The sequence below is a fragment of the Rhynchophorus ferrugineus genome, unplaced genomic scaffold (genome assembly GCF_030347505.1).
Source record: "Rhynchophorus ferrugineus isolate W39M unplaced genomic scaffold, kcgeb_rfMv2 rfM3, whole genome shotgun sequence".
Lineage (NCBI taxonomy): Eukaryota > Metazoa > Arthropoda > Insecta > Coleoptera > Curculionidae > Rhynchophorus > Rhynchophorus ferrugineus.
The window spans coordinates 49192477-49210738 of NW_027472582.1; the positions used below are offsets into that span (position 1 = coordinate 49192477).

The 18262-nt window shown below is 31.5% G+C and overlaps 1 protein-coding gene across 4 annotated transcripts in view; it reads left to right on the top strand.

Annotated features, from left to right (window-relative positions):
• Positions 1-18262, top strand: part of LOC143193611 (LIM domain only protein 3) — a 145094-nt gene that overhangs the window by 86338 nt on the left and 40494 nt on the right. Inside the window, exon 3 of one of the 4 annotated variants that reach the window (XM_076399935.1) lies at positions 5596-5631. The exons of the other annotated variants lie outside the window; for them this stretch is intronic. The gene's annotated coding sequence lies outside the window, so the exon portion shown is untranslated. The remainder of the gene's footprint in view (positions 1-5595; positions 5632-18262) is intronic. 4 annotated transcript variants of the gene reach the window in all.

Genomic DNA, 18262 nt, shown 5'->3' on the forward strand with positions numbered 1-18262 from the left:
ACATTGTTGCTTGTTTCTGTCGCTCATTCAACATTTTATGGAGGGCGCGCTAAATCCCCCTCCACTCTTGCCGGTCCGCTTTTATGTATTCCACTTTTTTAATAAGAAGAGGCGATAACTCTGACGATAAGGGCTCGGAACGTACTCGAATGTATCCAAAGAATAACCCTGTTAATTAAGTTTGTCACTTAACTGTTCACCAGGCGGGGCAAATTTAGGTTTTTAATTATTTTTGTTCAGCATTTCCTCAGTTAGTTCATTATATAAAATTTAATTAAGTTTTCTCGGTCCTAATTTAACGCTACTAATCAAGTATAAACTTTTTTTTCCTTCCGTCTCTTTCTGTCTCGCGTGCGCTCTGGAACTGTCTCGGTTAGGCCATCAGGGTCGTAATAGGGAGAAAGTCACGCCATTTTACTGGTTTTTCTTTGTATTGGGCTGTCGATGTTGGAAGTTAAACACATTTTAATTTTAAATTCGGAGATATATTTTTGAAAGAAGTTGATTCTTGATCTAACAAGTTACTGTGTAAAGTTGCAAACAAACTTACATTATGTATAAGGTGAGACATTTATATTGAACTAGTAAATATGTCAAATTTCAACAAAAGGCTACCGTTCATTATCTAAAACCAATTATATAGCTTCAATATATTAATTGTTATTGGATTGTTGAAGAAATACAATACTTCACCAGAAATAGTTGCAAAAGGTTAAATATCAGGTGTGCAATGTTCGGTGCAGGCCTTCAGCATAACTGATAACATATTTAACTAACTTAATACGTAGAATAGCGATGAGTGTTGTGTGATTGGCGTTGTACTCAAATTAAATTTGGTTCAAACTGAAATCATTTAAGAATCACCACAAACCAAGTGAAATTAGAAGAAAAGACCATTCCATTCAAATTACATCAAACCAGGACATCTCCAGATTCCTCTTCTTCAATATCCTCTTCTGGATACCGAATCAATGTCAGGGCCACTACCAAATTTGCCGATAAGTGCGCGAAGTATCCATTTTTCAATAATAGAACTAAAACTTCAACTCAAATGTAAATTTTCAACATCAGTAATATTGTGAATGGATTTAAATGTAATAAAAATTCGTACCGCGGTAGTAAGTGTGTTAAATCAGATGGTTCGTTTAAAATGGTCGTACAATTTTTGAAGATGGCCGACGTACCTGCGTAAATGCATCGACAGTCAAGAAGTAGTTTAAAATTACAGAAAATGGTTTTGGGCACCCATATAGTATATGCTATAAATATTATATATCATTTGATATTATTAGAGAGTTATGATAAATTATTATATTGACATTTAATGTATGGAGAGTATTGAAAGCGAAGGATATCTATAGCTTTCTATATTTTACTTGTGCTCTATTTTACTGTTATTCTGTCTACATGTTAAATATTCTAGTTTTTTCGTTCTGGCTAGGATTTTTTAAATATCGTTGAATAACCGTAATAATCCATCTGTGCCACTACGACAAAGTATCTCTCAAAACATTGCTTTGTTTTTAATGTAAAACATACCTGTTGACTGCTTTTCGTGTCTATATACCCTTTAAAACCTATTTATTACATTCATTTTTGTTATTGTTTTTAAATGATGATACCACATAATTTCAGTTTAGTATTAAAATTATGTTTAATATAGTTATTAACTATCATATTTATTATGTAAATTTTAGCGCCTTGAGTATGTCGATGTGACACTATCGGTACAATAACGGTTCTCTTAAAAACTATAATAAAATTTGTAATTTTTTATGATTGAATTACTTTTAAACAACTTTCCAAGATTTTATTTGCAAAAATGTGTATTCATTAAAATTCAATTAACCCACGTGGTCTCTATTCTTATCTTGCATAATATGACTGTTATCAGTTGTAAATCACTGTTACTCGTTTATATTAATTTAATCATCGTTCATCTTTCAATGGCCAGCTCAAACCTAGAAGTTGTAATCAATATATTTCCTATGAAAAGCCATGAAACCCCATAACATTTTACCAAAGTATAAGTTTGCTAATGTTAGTTCAGCATTAAGCGAGTTAAAAAGCAAAAAAGTAATAAACAAATTTAAAAAATTGTGGGTTGAAAAAATACAAATTGAAATTATTATTATGTATAAAGGTAGGAAATCGAGATAAATTCAAGTATATCAAGAATTTTGCATTACATTGACGTCAGATATTACCAGGCGATTTCATCTCAGTGATCCTTGATTTTCTTTAATATTCGTTGTAAATGCATCAGAAGTTCAACAGCTACTAGATAATTAAATCACTGGCTCCAGTGCTGTATCGATTTTCAGTACTTTCATGAATATATGACAGCACACAATTAAATGATGAATGACGAGCTCATGCTATGCTGGGTTTTGATCAGCATGAGCTTCATGAAGATAACATTGATGGTGAATGCTACGCTTTTAGTGCTTTCGCCTTAAAAACTCTGGGGCAGAATACTTGTTCTCAAATATAAAAATTGTGCTGTGCTTACAGCTGATACTAATGCAAGGGTCGAGCGAAAATTTGGTATCCTTATAAATTTACAAACAGAAAACCGTAACTAATGGCAACACAGAGAGGCGTTAATAAATTGGGCGGCATTGTCAAATTTAGTATATCAAACAAAATGCTTGAAAGAAAAATATGGAATAAAATGTAACTTAAACGCTCTCATCAAATCATGGCGGGTACCATATCCTCAAACTTAATGAAGTAACGGTAGTGATCTGCACTGATCAGCTCTGATGTAATTTCGATTTAGCGTATTGGTAAACGCAGAGACAGTCTCAGATAACTTGGTCCAACTCGTCGGTCTTAGGCGACATAGGCATTCCACCACCTGGTTTTAGGCCAGAAAAAAAAATAAGGAAGAAAACGTTACGTTATAATTCATAACATTACACTTTATTCCATGTCATGAAATGTAAAAAATAAATATTATTTAAACGGTTTTCTCATTCCGAGAGGAATTTGTGGGGAATCAACAAACTTTTTCCCCAATTTAGGGAATTTGAGTTGGCACTGCATATCTGGTTTTAACATTTAAACTATTTTTTTCCAAAAACAGATTCAAAAAGTCGGAATTATGGACTGGTATCTTGTTTTCTGATTACACTTATTTTTTCAAGTTTTTCGAACTTTTTCAACAAAAATATGTTTCTAGAAGTTTTCTATTTGTGTGATTTATCTTCGTCAGTTTATTTCTTAAGCTGAAAAATAATTTGGGGACAAAATTATGAGTTGACCGAGAAGATACTGAGAATTCAAAACTATTTCGAAAACATTGGTACAAATAAATTGTTTTTCAGGAGGGGGAAAGGGCGGAGGTTGAAAGAGCGGAAATAAATTTTGAAGAATATATATTTTAATCTTTGTTTTATTTCGATAGACTTGCTATTGAAAGAATTACTATTATTTCAGTAAAACGGAATGTATTAATTATTAATGGAAAGTAGTCGAGATAAAGATAAAACAAGAAGAGCTTACGTCGACATTAACATACACTGTATGTGCTCCATCATGTGGAGATGTTTATGGTTTCAACGATAAGTCTTCATTTGTGTAGGATCATTTAAAACTTCATGTGGGAAATATATTACGGCGCGAATAAATTTCAAACATCTATATGCAAAATACGCCCACATTGACCGAGATATTTATAATATTTACAGGAAATTCCGATAAGAAACAAGAACAGTATTCGAGTTATGTATTATATATCCGCGTTTTATAAATGATATTTCAAAAGCTTTTTTTGCCTTATACTGAACGAACTGGGTGAATTTCAACAGGAATTAGAAAGTTTTGAATTAATATAAATCGTATTTTTAATACAAACTTTTTATATTACTTCAGTTTCTTAATCAACTTAATAATTTCAAATAAACTTTAAAAATATTATTTAGATATAACATATCTTTGATTATAGCAGATCTACTTGCTCTTCTATAGAGTTCACGAATAAATCAAATATTCATCTCATAATCAGTTTAGACATAAAAAGTAATTAAATGATTATTATTAAGCATTGTAAATATTAATCAAAATAATTACTGTTTCTCAAACATCAAATAATTTTTTATTACTCTTCGTGATTCCACAATCTGCCCCATTGGCAACAAGTATTTCTTATGTCTATATTATATATACATGGCATGTAGAAAACCACTTCATTAAGCAATCTTCTGTATAAAATATTATCTTAATTATTTAGCCTTATTCTAAAGCTTATTCTAAGGTCTACATATGTCCAGTAATCAAATCAGGTGGTGTTGACTTCGCTATCAAGTCGCATATTTAGCTGATTAGCGAGTACATTGGGATGCACCGACATTCTTTCGACGTACTTCACACAAACACGTTGGATTACCCTCGTTATAGGTTCTAGAGGAATATCGCGTTGTATCACTTCATTTGAAATATAGTACGGAGCATCAACAATGGCACGTAACACCTTATTTTGGAACCGCTGAATGATGGATATATTAGATTTGCTAGCGGTACCCCATAGTTGGATTCCATATGACCAAATGGGCTTGAGTATAGACTCATACAGCAATACCTTGTTATCTAATGATAACTTGGATTTGCGCCCGATGAGCCAATACATTTGATACAATTTAAGTCCAAGTTGTTTCCGTTTAGAGAGTATGTGCTTCTTCCAGGTTAGGCGTCGATCTAAGTGCATACCAAGATATTTAACATGCTCTGCTTGGGGGAGTTGATGATGATTGATATTCACTGGTGAACATGTTCTTCTACGCAGGGTAAACGTTACATGCGTGGATTCGGTTTCATTGGCTTTAATGCGCCATGTCTTCAACTATAATTGTATTTGCTCCAGGTGGGTTTGTAGGTTTGTTGATGCTGTGACTAGATCTTCATGGGATGCTAAGATTGCTGTGTCGTCTGCGTATGTTGCCACAGTAGTTATTTTTGTGGTGGGCAGATCGACCGTATACAGAGGATACAGTACTGGACCCAGTACACTACCTTGCGGAACTCCTGAATATATGGGGTTTAATTCGGTATGTTCATCGCCTCGATTTACAATAAAATGTCTATCAGTGAGATACGACTTTAGTAACTGATAGTCCGTATGAGGGAGAAGTTTCTTTAGTTTAACCTGAAAGCCCGTATGCCATATTTTGTTAAAAGCCTGAGATATGTCTAGAAAAGCGGCCGAACAATATCTTTTGGCATTTAGGTCAGTTTTTATATTGTTCAGAAGTCTATGCACTTGTTCTATAGTCCCATGCTTATTGCGAAAGCCAAACTGAAACCATCAAATAATATCAAGTATATTTTATTATTTTACTGATTTTTTCCTGTGTCCATACTTTCTTTGCCTATTTTTTATGTTATTGAGATATAATATAAATAAGCGTTATATCTTGCTTTCAGTCGCTGTGGATAGTTATCCTGGTGATATGTTGGTTGAAAGATGAATATAAAAGGTGTAAAGGTTTAAATGTTATTGAATCGTAATGTTATCGATAACTATTGATTATATATTACAATATATTATATTATGTGTTTAGGATATTATTTTAATTATCTTTCTTATTGTTTTAGGTAAGTCAACCGGATCCTTTGTCAGTTGTAATAACAGTAAGTATTCAATAACCTGCAAAAATAAAATAATAATACTAGCCAAAGTAGTTATTTTACATATAATAATGCAAATTTTATAAACAGCTAGTTAATTTAAACAAAATAATATGGAGAATTAACATATAGGATTATTGTAAATTAATAAAAAATATTTGGAATTTTAAACGGTCGTAATATTTAAATCATCTTTCTAGATTACTTTTTATAGTTGTTTCTTTCAGGATGATTTATATTTATCTAATCATTAATAATATCAAATTATTAGTAGTTTTTTTTCATCAGCATAATCTATTTAAATAGAAACTGGATAACTACTAATATTGACAAATATATTTGTATAATTTATAAGACTTTACGTTAATTTAACTTTATTTTAATTTTTTTAAATCTCTATTTGTTTAAAGGTTTTAGTGCAAACAGGTAATTAATAGATAATAGAGTCAATTTGGTGGACACAATGGTGTTACAGTGATAGATTATTTAGCATTACATTAATTATTTAGCATTATATTAATATGGAGTATCAAGTAAATTTTTTTAATATAAAATACCATTATACAATGGAATAGCTTAAAATTTTCAATTTTTATATTCTAATATTTTCTTAGGGTCATATAAATTAGTTCATAAGTACTAGAGTGATATTTACTAGTATGCCAATTGTTCTATATTAGTAATTTCCGAGGGCTAGTTTTAATACTTTCTTCAAAAATATTCTAATAGTAACAATACTCTTTAAACATTCATACATATTTCAAAAATAGAATATACTGGGTACATTTTATTTGATAGTATTAAAAACAAAAACGAGTTGATGTTGATGTGTTGATGAAATTTGAAAATGAAGCTAGTGAATGAAACATGACAATGAATTACTTTAGCCATGTTATGTTAGTCAATAGTGAACAGATAATTAATGCCAATGTTACACAGAATTGTTTGAATTGATTGTCCCGTAGAATAGATACTGCATTTATTTAAAAATAACTGTCTCATAGATACACTTCTGTATTGTAAATTGATATAATTGAAGAACTACTAGTAGAAACAAAAATCTTTTGAAACAGTCCAACTTTATAGCAGGTGTGGTGGTTAATACTTTTTAAATCTTTATAAAAAAGCATTTAATTTGTAGAAAATATAAAAAGCAGTTTTAGCTTCACATTTTTCAACGAGCAAAATGTCAATGTCAGAATTCTAATCTCATGATATGTTTAGGGTTTCTCTTGATCGAATTAGAAAAGCAGTGCGACAAATGTTCCTTACATTACATATACATTTGGGATATTAACCATATAAAAAATTAATTACAATATTATGGAATGACATTTCAAGAAGAAACCTGTTAGAAAATCGCTAAGTACTAGACATTGGGATGATGATTAATTTAAAAACTAAATCATCCAATATATTTGTTATTTCTTAATAACATAGTATTTTTGCTGTAAATAAATTTTTTGTGGCTTTTTTCTGGTTTAATATTTAAATTCATAGAACCCATAGGATGAACCATAAAAATCATAAAATGTATTGGAGACACTTTGGGAGCGAGAGCGTTAATGTTACTTACTTACCGATTGAACTAACTACTTGCCAAAATATGAACTCTACGCTGTAAATTTATATATGAATCTGGATAAATCCCATAAAAAAAGCTGAAGTTAGTACAGGACAAACACGCTTGCGTACTGGACATGTGGAGAAAATGCCAACATAAACATAACATATGTTATCTATAAAATCGATAAAAACGTATCTATATTTTTTTCTAACACATAGAAAACGCGTCAAAACTATATTTTTTCAAGAAACCGATTTATTTTTCAGACCAAGGATCTGTTTTTTTGGTCATCGGGGTAGTACATTTATATGTTTAATAATTTATAAGTTTATCTTTTCCATTTTTAACATATCTGTAGCAACCCTCACCAGAACTCTGACATAATTCTCTTTGATTAGTGTTCTTGGCGAATATATGCGGTTCTTCGTATAACACTACCAGTGACCAAAGATTGTCAGTGATTAATTTATATCCCAAAAAACAGTTTTACCCGGCCTGGTTACCTACGTAACTGGGATGGTTATTCCTTGGTGAATTTTATACTGTTTTGTAGATACATTCAAAATTATAATTACAAACATAGTCCATACATGCTCTGCGGTATGCGAATCCATGATTATCACAGCGCTAGTAGCAACAATCTTACACAGGCACACATCATCACATTACACGTGTTGCCACTGTTATTCATACCATTAACCCGATTTCATTAGATATATTTATTATTGTTAATTGCTGTTATCATCACTTCTATAATGTTGAATTAGTTCAATGAAAGTATGCTTTACTATGTACATTGATATTAACTAAAAAATAAATTTTTAAATAGTCATATTGTGGATTCATTTTTGATACCTTAGAAATATGTTATACATATAAACGATTTAAATCGTAATACGGTCCTGCAAAGCCCATTTCGAGCTGTTTCTTCACTTAAAAGTCGGATTTAACGTACGTGCCACGAAAATCAACTGATAAAAATTTTAAATGACGCCCTTTTATTAAGTGACTTTTATATTAACTTGTTTCAGAATTCTTATTAGATGCCTTTAATTAATGTTTTTTAATTAATTTTTATTAAGGGGACCGTATCGTTTCCTAAGTGAGCGTCGGATTCTTTTTTCTCGCTGCGCGTCTCTCTCGCACTCTCTGTCTCTGTTCTATCGCGTCCTCCCTCTGCCCCGCGGCGCGACATCGACACTGACGTTACGAAAATTAATTGATGTCGTTTTTTGAGATCGAAGTGAATATTAAATCGGTAGTCGAAGAACGGGGACGCCTCTTTGGAAAATTTAATTGGCCGATGTATTATGCATATAGATAACTGACGGTTATCTTGGTTTCGGTTAAAGTGCCCGATAAGGTTAATGCGTTTTGTACGTAACTTTAATAGGAGTTATAAGTTACGTATGCCGTGCGTCCTCGAATGTCTTGTAGTCGCTATATTATAAAATCATTTCGATTTTACTGGAGGTTTTTTTTACCTTTTAATGGAAATTGTTTTAAAATGAAATTCTGCTTCTTAGTAAAGGATTAGCCGAAAACTAATATATTTTATTATCCTAGATCGGATCTTATCCTTAATCGGATCCTCTATCTATATGATCCGATTAAGTTCGTATGATCTTCATATATCTTGCAATCTTGCTGTCTTTTCTCAGACAATAATAGCCACTTCGTAGATTGTCGATGAAATAAATCTTCTGGTATGCTTACCGGTAGGTGTTTTGTCAAATGAGATGATATTATGGCTGTCAGGCCTTCGATAGAATATTGACGAAATACTTGTTATGATGAAGAAGTTTGTAGTTCTTGGACGACAATTCGCTTCACTATTGGAAAGTTTATGGTATGATACCTTAAAAGTGGACATGAAATTTTCCTGTACAATATGGGTTGCACCAAACGACATCATTCGGAAACAGCTAATATATTTTTGATGAGCGTAATGAATCTGATGGGAGACAAATTTGTGTATTTTACTTTTCTACCGGCACAATGTAATTCCCCGCTGTATTTTACCTTACAGTATTGATAAATAATTGTCATTTCCCTAATTCTTGTCGCTCGTTCCTAGATCACAGTAGCACTGCGTCTGCGGAATGGTCCAATTTCATTGTGTCAACAGAGAGTACGTTGTTGTGTTTGATGTGATTTCATTCACTCACTCTCAAACTCAGTCTGATATACCAATGTCAATTATCATTTTCTGTCTCTTGCTTGTCATCAGTATGGTTATCACGTGAAGTAACTCGTCAAATATTTGATTAACTTCGACAACCTAAGTCAGCTCCTTGGCATTATCAATAATAAAAGTAAAGAAAGGTCTTGCGTGCTAAATTTGTGACTAAATAATAACAACTAATACATTTACAAAGTACACTTAACCTTAGGTAGTCAACCAAACAGTTCAACCCTATTCTTGGTAAATGTTTACTCGATCGCATATAACAGCAACGTAGTTATATCATATTTGAAATTTAAATCATTATTTTTCATTTGATCTTCACGTTATCGAATCGATGTACCTATGAAAAATGTCTACATTTGTATGAAATTTATGTAAATTAATAATGATAATTTATATAAGTCCTTGTAAAGTATTAAACTGCCACCGCCGAAAAATAGTCTTCATTTTTTAATAGATTTTATAGTCTAATCGTAGGTATTCAACATTTTTAGTCACAAAATAAATTTCTGAACGCACTTATATATATTTGACAAACAACAACAATGGCGATCCTTTGTGACAATGAATTTATAGATGATAGTGACACTTTGTTTAAAACCTACATCCAGTGTTATATTTTAATTTCATTTGAGATCATATTTACCTTTTTATGTTTAGTCCCTATTTCATTGCTGTTACTACCTGTATACATTTTTCTTCATAAAATTACTTAATTAATCACTACATTATCCATAATTCATTTGCTAAATCTGTATAACAGTTAGTATTCATCCTCTCCGCATACGTCTTTTTTAAAAATTATTGCTGTGATACTATATTAATTGTACACTTTAGTTGTTTCCACTCTCATCACCATGTCTTGGTAAGTGTCAGCATTGAATTATAAATCCAAATCCAGAAGTTTCATTCAGTCACTGTCACTTTCTAAGCCGCTATTCAAGTCAATAACTAATATTTTAATTTCCAGTATAGCATTAGTTTACGATACTACCATGTGTCAATTTTTTCCTTTGTATCTGATGGAGTTCATCCCAACCGAAGGGTGTTTTTTTAAACAATCCTTCTTTCTACATATCCAAACAGTTCTTGCTTGTATTTATTTCTCGACCTGCATCTCTATTGTAGTAATTCTTTGTTACATCTCATAACAATTTGATTTGTTTGCATATGCAGTGATAAGGAGCAACAAGTTGTTCAGCCATCTGATCTATTGTATATCTTTTCAGACCTATTTCTAAAAAAGTTAAAGTACCAACTTTAAATACTTCACTCTTTAACATGATATCTGTATAACTTAATTTATGTTTTGCAGGTTATTCTTTAATTACAGCCTTTGTTGATCCACTTGTTGAAATCTTTTCTACCAGTGATGGTTTCTCCTAGTTCTTTAACAGTTGATTTTCAAATCAGAGCAAAAACTTATGGTACTCCCTCTTGCATTTGGAGGAAAACGGTAGCTCTGCTCAAAGAACAAAATCATGCCTGTTTCTGGTATGAAGAACAATATATCTGTAAAAACTATTAAAATATTTTGATTAACAGAACCTAATCAAATTCTATCTTTTATTTATTTTAACTTTTATCTTTTTCCATAACTGTTGTTGTCTTTAGACTCTTTTTTTGTGTTTTACCGATGGTGCCCTAATTTTCCATTTTAAATATCTACATCTATACGCAAATTGAAATAACCGATCTTCATTAATTTTAAATGAATTAAAACAACTCACTCTTTTTATACATTCCATAAATTTAATCTCTAATAGAACGCTATTTAATAGTATCAATATTTCCCTGTTAATACGCCTAACGCATTTTACTGGTAAGAGCCCCCCCCCCCCCCCCCCTCACTACCTCGTTCCTGTTCGAAGTTATTGATTAGAAACGTAATCTGTTTATAACTTCTTATGGTTTATATCACTAATATTTTGAAGAATTTTTCAGAGACATTTGACAACTAGAAGTATTTTATAGGATGATTAGGTTAAATGTCTGGACGCATCACACAGCATCGTATCTCTTTTCGGTCAGAATAAAATGAGAAGGAAAATATTCTCTGGTAAAACGAATTTACAAACTGCAATAGGCAATTCTTTATACATCCCGATGGCGTGAGTTTACTAAAATTTTGGATATACTATATATTATTTTATTTTATAAATAGGTCTCACATTGCATTTTTCTCAACTTTTAACTGTTTCCTTTCTCTAGATCAAAGTCTGCATAACTTAATTGATGTGTTTATACAGAGACATATTTAAGCATTAACAAAAATATTTCTATAAAAAGTTGAAAGATAAACAGTTTAATTAGCTATATGCAAATTAGAAGATGTCATCGACTTAAGTTAATAATAATAGACGATGGATGATGTCAAGGAACAAATCTAAACCAGACCAGATGACAGAAAGAGAGGGAGACAGAGGGACGGGATAGAATAGGGGGTGATACGAGCGTGAAATTGAACGAGTCGCCACCCCGCAAACCCCTCACGATCGGCCAAAAGACCTCCGGTGTCATTTTCTGGCAAATCCGGTTTCGTCGAGGTGATGTTAGGTCTTCGCAAGTCAGGACTATCGCCGTTGAGCGTTTTCCGTCAGGATCGAAAATGGATTTATTTCCAAATGGTGTTTGTAAAAAAAGGGGAGAATGAGCGGGAAAAGTACGTACTCGACGATCCTTGCGGCTTGTTTATTTACGGGTTTTGTTATTTAATAGCTATTTAAGATGCCTATGCTAGACTATAGGAGAAAAGAAGTCTTAGTAAAATTTGTATACTTCATTTTGTTCAAATGTTAAAATAATAATTTTTATTTCATTTATAAAAATACAAATAATATTGAGTTTTATTATGTAACGTAGATATTCACCCGTTTCTAATTCAATTTCTTCCTATTGAGTGCATGAATTAATTTTGAAACAGCTTCAAACCCGGAGCAGGACTAAGATAAGGCGGAAGTTTAAGTACAATTCTGTTTATTCTGTTTATTCTGTTTATTAATCGATAAAATAATAAATAAATGTCAAAACTTAATATATAATATATAATAATATTGTATATAATAATATATAATAATAATTAATATATAACATTTTAGGGTAAATGATGTGGCTCGGTGAATGGAGGTAAAACGAAATGAAACAGTAGTGTTTACATTATGTGACCGTTATTTATTGGCAATATAAAAAAATGTGAAAAATGCAATTAGATAAAACGTATGGCAGCAGTGTTACCTGGAGACGAGGCTTGGGCAGTCGATGGTGGCATGTCTAAACCAAACGATGGTTAAGTACCGAATGAATCCAAATATTCTTCAATAACATCCGAGATAAACGTCTCGGGGTTGCCGCCAGCTATTCGTTATCGGGTTATAGTTGGCGCTGCTGGCACCCCGCCCGTGTTCAACATCTGGGATTATATTTCTGGGTATTTTGTAGACCGTTATTCCACGATGTAAAATTCGACAAGCCTCAAGGTCGTCAAATGGAAATGTATAGAGAATGTATATAGATGTATGAGACAGATACTGTAGAAGGGTGGAAGAACCCTGACTGAAGCACCGAGCAGAGACCGCAAAAAAATAAATTTGTAATGTTTGTATTTTGTGACTGTTATGAAATGTGAAAGGGTTTAAAATATTACATTACTAATTTACTAGCTGAGGGTTCGAATCTCGACGGAGCATAGTTAAATTTATGTTTCTTATTGTAATTGTGCCTATGCAAAACTGTAAAATCCGACAAGGGAAGTGATGCCCATAACCAGGCTCTATAAAATTGGATTTGTTCTAGAATATCTAAGTCGCTCATAAGTTGATAGATTCAATATGGAAGAACGTAGTTTGGAGCCCACGTTGACCAGTGGATCCACTACAATTATCTCAGAAACAATAAAACACCGCCAAATAGTTATGGTTTAAATATCATTTTAAGGGCAAGTCTGAACAAAATAATAAATAAGCAGTCCATTATGTAAGTCGACCTAAAAACAACACAGATAAGGCGAAAAACTTTATTTGAAAGAAAGAAAAATTAGTTGTTTGATTCTGATTGGCTTTCAGCGTTGCCTTTCTGCAGCTATTTTAAATTGATCTTGCTGCGCAACCGTCACTATTAATCTTAATTAAAAGTGGAAAGACAGAAAAAAGGAAAGTCGCACAAATTTAGGACTTAGGATATTGAATTTCTAGTCAACTACTTTAGTTAATTGGACTTCGCTTTTCATCGATTTTCTTGGGAGGATAAAAGGACAATTTGTTAATTTTATGGAGGTGCTTCCTCAAACAGAAATTGCGACAACCATAACGGATTCTTTTATGATGGCTTAACGGTCGTGTTTTTACCAGTAATTTTCTTGTTTTCTGTTGAGGAAAAATAATTGAGCATCCGATAATTTTCGTTATATTTGTAGTTCTAAATACAGAAATACATTAATATCGGGAACTTGTCATTTGAAAAGCCTACTTAAACGGATTGTAAAAATTCTGTTTGCAGCTAAATTGGCACGATTTTGTTGTATAATGACACAAAATTTGAACGTCATCTGTCATTTAGCTTATTTAGAGTACTCGAATTTGGCAGTACATCGTTAATAGAATATGAGTGGTACTGCAATTAAAACCGGTCGTGATATTATGGTTGATTTTGTTCCGACTGGTCGGTCATCAACGTCTTCAATTGAAATTGATTCCCTAGAGCAGTTGCAATTGGAGTTGTGGAGGAGGAGTAGAACGAAAAACCTTGGACCTTGCATTATGACAAGGATCAATCTAACAACACTATCATTGTGAACGAATTTCTGAGCAATAACTCAACAGACAATATAGAATAATCGGCATATTCACTTGATAGGGTTTGGACCGACTTTTTCTCTTTTCTCTTTTTTTAACATTTAGCATCAACAAATATTTTGTCCTTCACTCATGAATTGAATCATCATTATATAGTTAGGACAAACTTTACATATATAGTATTATGTTTATAAAGTTATTAAATTAACGAATTAACTTGTCTCATTGTCTCTTTATTAGTGAGTATTATGAATATAATTAAATTTTTTAGTAGAATAATTATTGCATGATTTCTCTTCATCAGCATAATATTGGGACCTGCTACTTCCTAATTAGACTGGAAATATAGTTTATACCTAGGATGCAGAATTGGGACCAAATTGATCGAAACCATCATGATAGGTCCTGAAAGGTAGTAATTGGTGGACTGACTATTGAAAGAAAGAATCATTTTTCTTATAACATAACTTTTCATGTAACAATATTTAAGTATATGGTTTCAACCTAACTGCCTTATTCGCCGGATATTGCTCCTCAAGCCACTGGTTCATTTCTTTTGTAATATAAAATTGCCTTTAAATTTCACTCGCCTCAAAATATGTGGTATTTTTTTCGAGGTCTAATTCCAGCGGACACAAGCAACCTGACCTAATTTGTACGTGTAAAGATATAAAGGTCATTTATTGCTGATAAATAAATAAAGCACATTCTATAAGATAGATTTTCATTTTTATTTAAGACATTATCTCGAAAAAAATCTCAATCATTCTATGAAGCAATATTGCTTTTGGTCAGCCTGGAAAAAAGTTAATTTAAAGATTATAAGATATACGAAAGGAACAGAAAAATCGATTATAATTTTTCCATTATATCCTTTTCTTTCGTCGGAGTTTTTCTATCTCGAGTGGGATCCGTTCAAAATCTAAAATAATTATTTGAAAACAATGATGTAATAAAGCGGATTCGAGAAAACTATTCCCATTCGGAACAATTTCGCTGGAAATCTAATAGAACCGAATGTAGAGGAAGATAAAATTGTGGTAGCTGTGATAAATTAGAGGAAATAAGGAAGTAATTTGTGATATTGTCATTTTTGTTTCAATATATACCTAGTTTATAATGATAATCGTGATTCATTTTAAGTATCTATAGATTGTTTCTTTGAGATATTGATTTACATTACACAATATTAAAAGTAAATTGAAAATCTATAATTTTTTAACTACTATCTTTTAGAATATTAGTGATTAGTCAATTGGATTAGTCAAGTGATTTGTGTTAGACGAAGATATCACGACTGATCTCTGTGTGAAATATCTTGTTCTAAATAGTATTTTGTCCATAGATCAGTCCATTTATGAGATCGGATGGTACTAAATATTTTACTCTACCCACTTCACTATACTTTATGTATACATTTAAATAATCTATATACATCTATAAATTATTATAAAATTTTAATATGGAATATTAAAAATAGAATTGTAGAAGAAAGGCCACTTTAAGTAAATTAAATACATCAATTAATTGCAGTGCATTATATTTGTTTTTGAACTTGTTGCAAAACGTTGACCTGATTACATGTCTATTCAGTAAAATAGTGCCGGTAAAAAATAGACTTCGTCTCAAAATAGTAGCCAGTAAAATATGTTAAAAGGGTCATCCAAAGGTATCGTACTAATGGAATAACAAAGTGGAAAATATACGGTACAATTTTTGAATTACTTACGACAACTAGTGCTGCCGAATTTAAATCAAAGAATTGTGTGGTGGCCATTTGGCGTATATCCAGCAGGGATTCTTCAGATTTTCTTATTTAGTATGACGAAACTCTTGCTATAAAAACTATAGGAATGTTTTTATGTCATTTCAAGTCGAATAAAAATACTGGATTCGTCACGTTCGTTAAGCTATCAACATTAAATGTGTCAAAATAAAAAATATTTAAAATTTTATTTATTTTTTGGTCTGGTTAACAAAGGATACATATTTTACATTGATCAATTCAGGATATTATGTTAATTACTTTGAGCTACGAGTAATTGAGCAACAACTCTTTCTGATAAATGTCTTGCTAACATCACGGTATACTCAATATTACTGTTCAAATTGGAATGGAAGTTATTGGATATTACGATGACTAATATTTCCATTAAACAAAATAGACATGAATATCAGATATATCAGTTGTAGTGAATAGACCTCAGTGAAATTTCATAAACAAATAGAACGAGTTACTTTTAGGTTATTGATTTAGCCTACGTGAGACATTCTTATACTATTTCGGTAGGTGTTCTATTGAAATTATTTTTTGTAGTTTCATTCTTGTGGTAGTCTTTAGATAAACTGTACAGGTATATATTGGATTACAATGGGTTATGATTGTAAATTTCTCTTCAAGTGTATTTGAAGAGTTATTGGTATCTTCAAAAATAGAGTGCTGAACGCTGAATCAGAGGTTTTCCAAGTTTTTGTTAGCTTTGTATTAACATTCTGGTGATTGACCTGAGCTATGTTTTGAAATGATAAGAGCTAATTACCATAATTTCGTACCTTGATTAAACGTTGATTAAAAAGGTTTTTATTTAAGAAATATATGATGTTGACGTTCAAATAAAAGTGAGCTAGTGTGCATTTGCGAAGGGTAACTATGGGGTAGTTAAAAAAATTTCAATATCAATAATTATTCAAACTTGAATGAGATTGCGTGAAAATAAAACGTTAAAGACCTACAGTTGCTCGACAATAGCGGCCTTACCCTGTGAGATACATACTCTCTGACTAGTATTAGGTAGTATAGTTAAGCTATATGAGAAAGTACTGTCGACTTTTGAACTTATGTAAAGTATACCAGGGGGAGTATATCCATCAAACGATATTTAAGTTTGGGCCTGAAGTTTGTAACTTCTGGCCTTGAAGAATAGCTTTAAGGAAACACTATTAGGTAGTGAGTAACTCGTTGTAATATGTGTTTTTCCGTACACAATTATTATCGGAAGGTTGATTATTTGATAATCTTATCATACCAATTATATTTGTTGCTCTGATTCGCTAGATCAAGTAGTCATTCAAAACGATTTTGGTTATATCCGTACAGTTGACTATACTAACATGATTTTGAGTGCTGTTTGGTTTAACTCTTTGTCTTATTTCTTCATTGTGTGATAATAGATCAAAAATGAATTTATCACTATACTATTTGCACATATTATTAAAAGCGACAATAAAAGTTCAGTTTAGTTATGTTAGACAGAATGTTACCTTTTTAGCCCTGACATGGATTACAGTTCATCAGGTTGAGATGTACAATTACTATTGCATCTTTAGCTATAAAGGTTTTGTTGTTATTTGTTAATTCAGATGCCGATGGGGAACATTTCTTCCATGGGTTTGAAAGTAGTTTAGATGCCCTTGATACAATTAGATGTAAGCTTTAACATGTATATACGAAGAAGTTAGGTTAAAATGGAATTAAGTCAGCATGTAGAGGAAGAAGGATATAATATATACAGACAGAGATTATTCATCTAGAAGAATATACTAATAGTAAAAGTCCATAAGGTGTTAAGAACATAGTTTAACATTTGGTGAACAGAAATGACGGATTAAAAACCCCAGTAACTACTATATCAAGCTTTCCCTTTTACTTCACTCTTTTGTTTATTTTATTTTGCTCATACCTTGGGATTTTATTAATACTATGGGCACTGATTTCAATCATTAAACAAGTACATTATTTACATTTTTATGCAATTTTTCCTACTGTTTCTTTCCAATACCAGATGTGTAAATTTTTTGAATAAGTATTTAAATTCTGATTATTGACTAGATTTTGCTAATGCAGTAGGTATATCAACTGGAATCAACTTATTCACTCCTCATATATTCGAATCAATCGCATATGTCACACAAATTGTACTTTTACAAAATATGTAATAATTTACGATTCTCGAATTTTTCATTCAAACCTATCAGCCCTATAAATTAATCATAAGGTATTATTATTAGTCTTACTTTTCAGAATGTGTCATCTCGTCGAAGTATCTACACATTTTTTAGTGCGCTGAAAATGTCTGACTTTGTACCGAG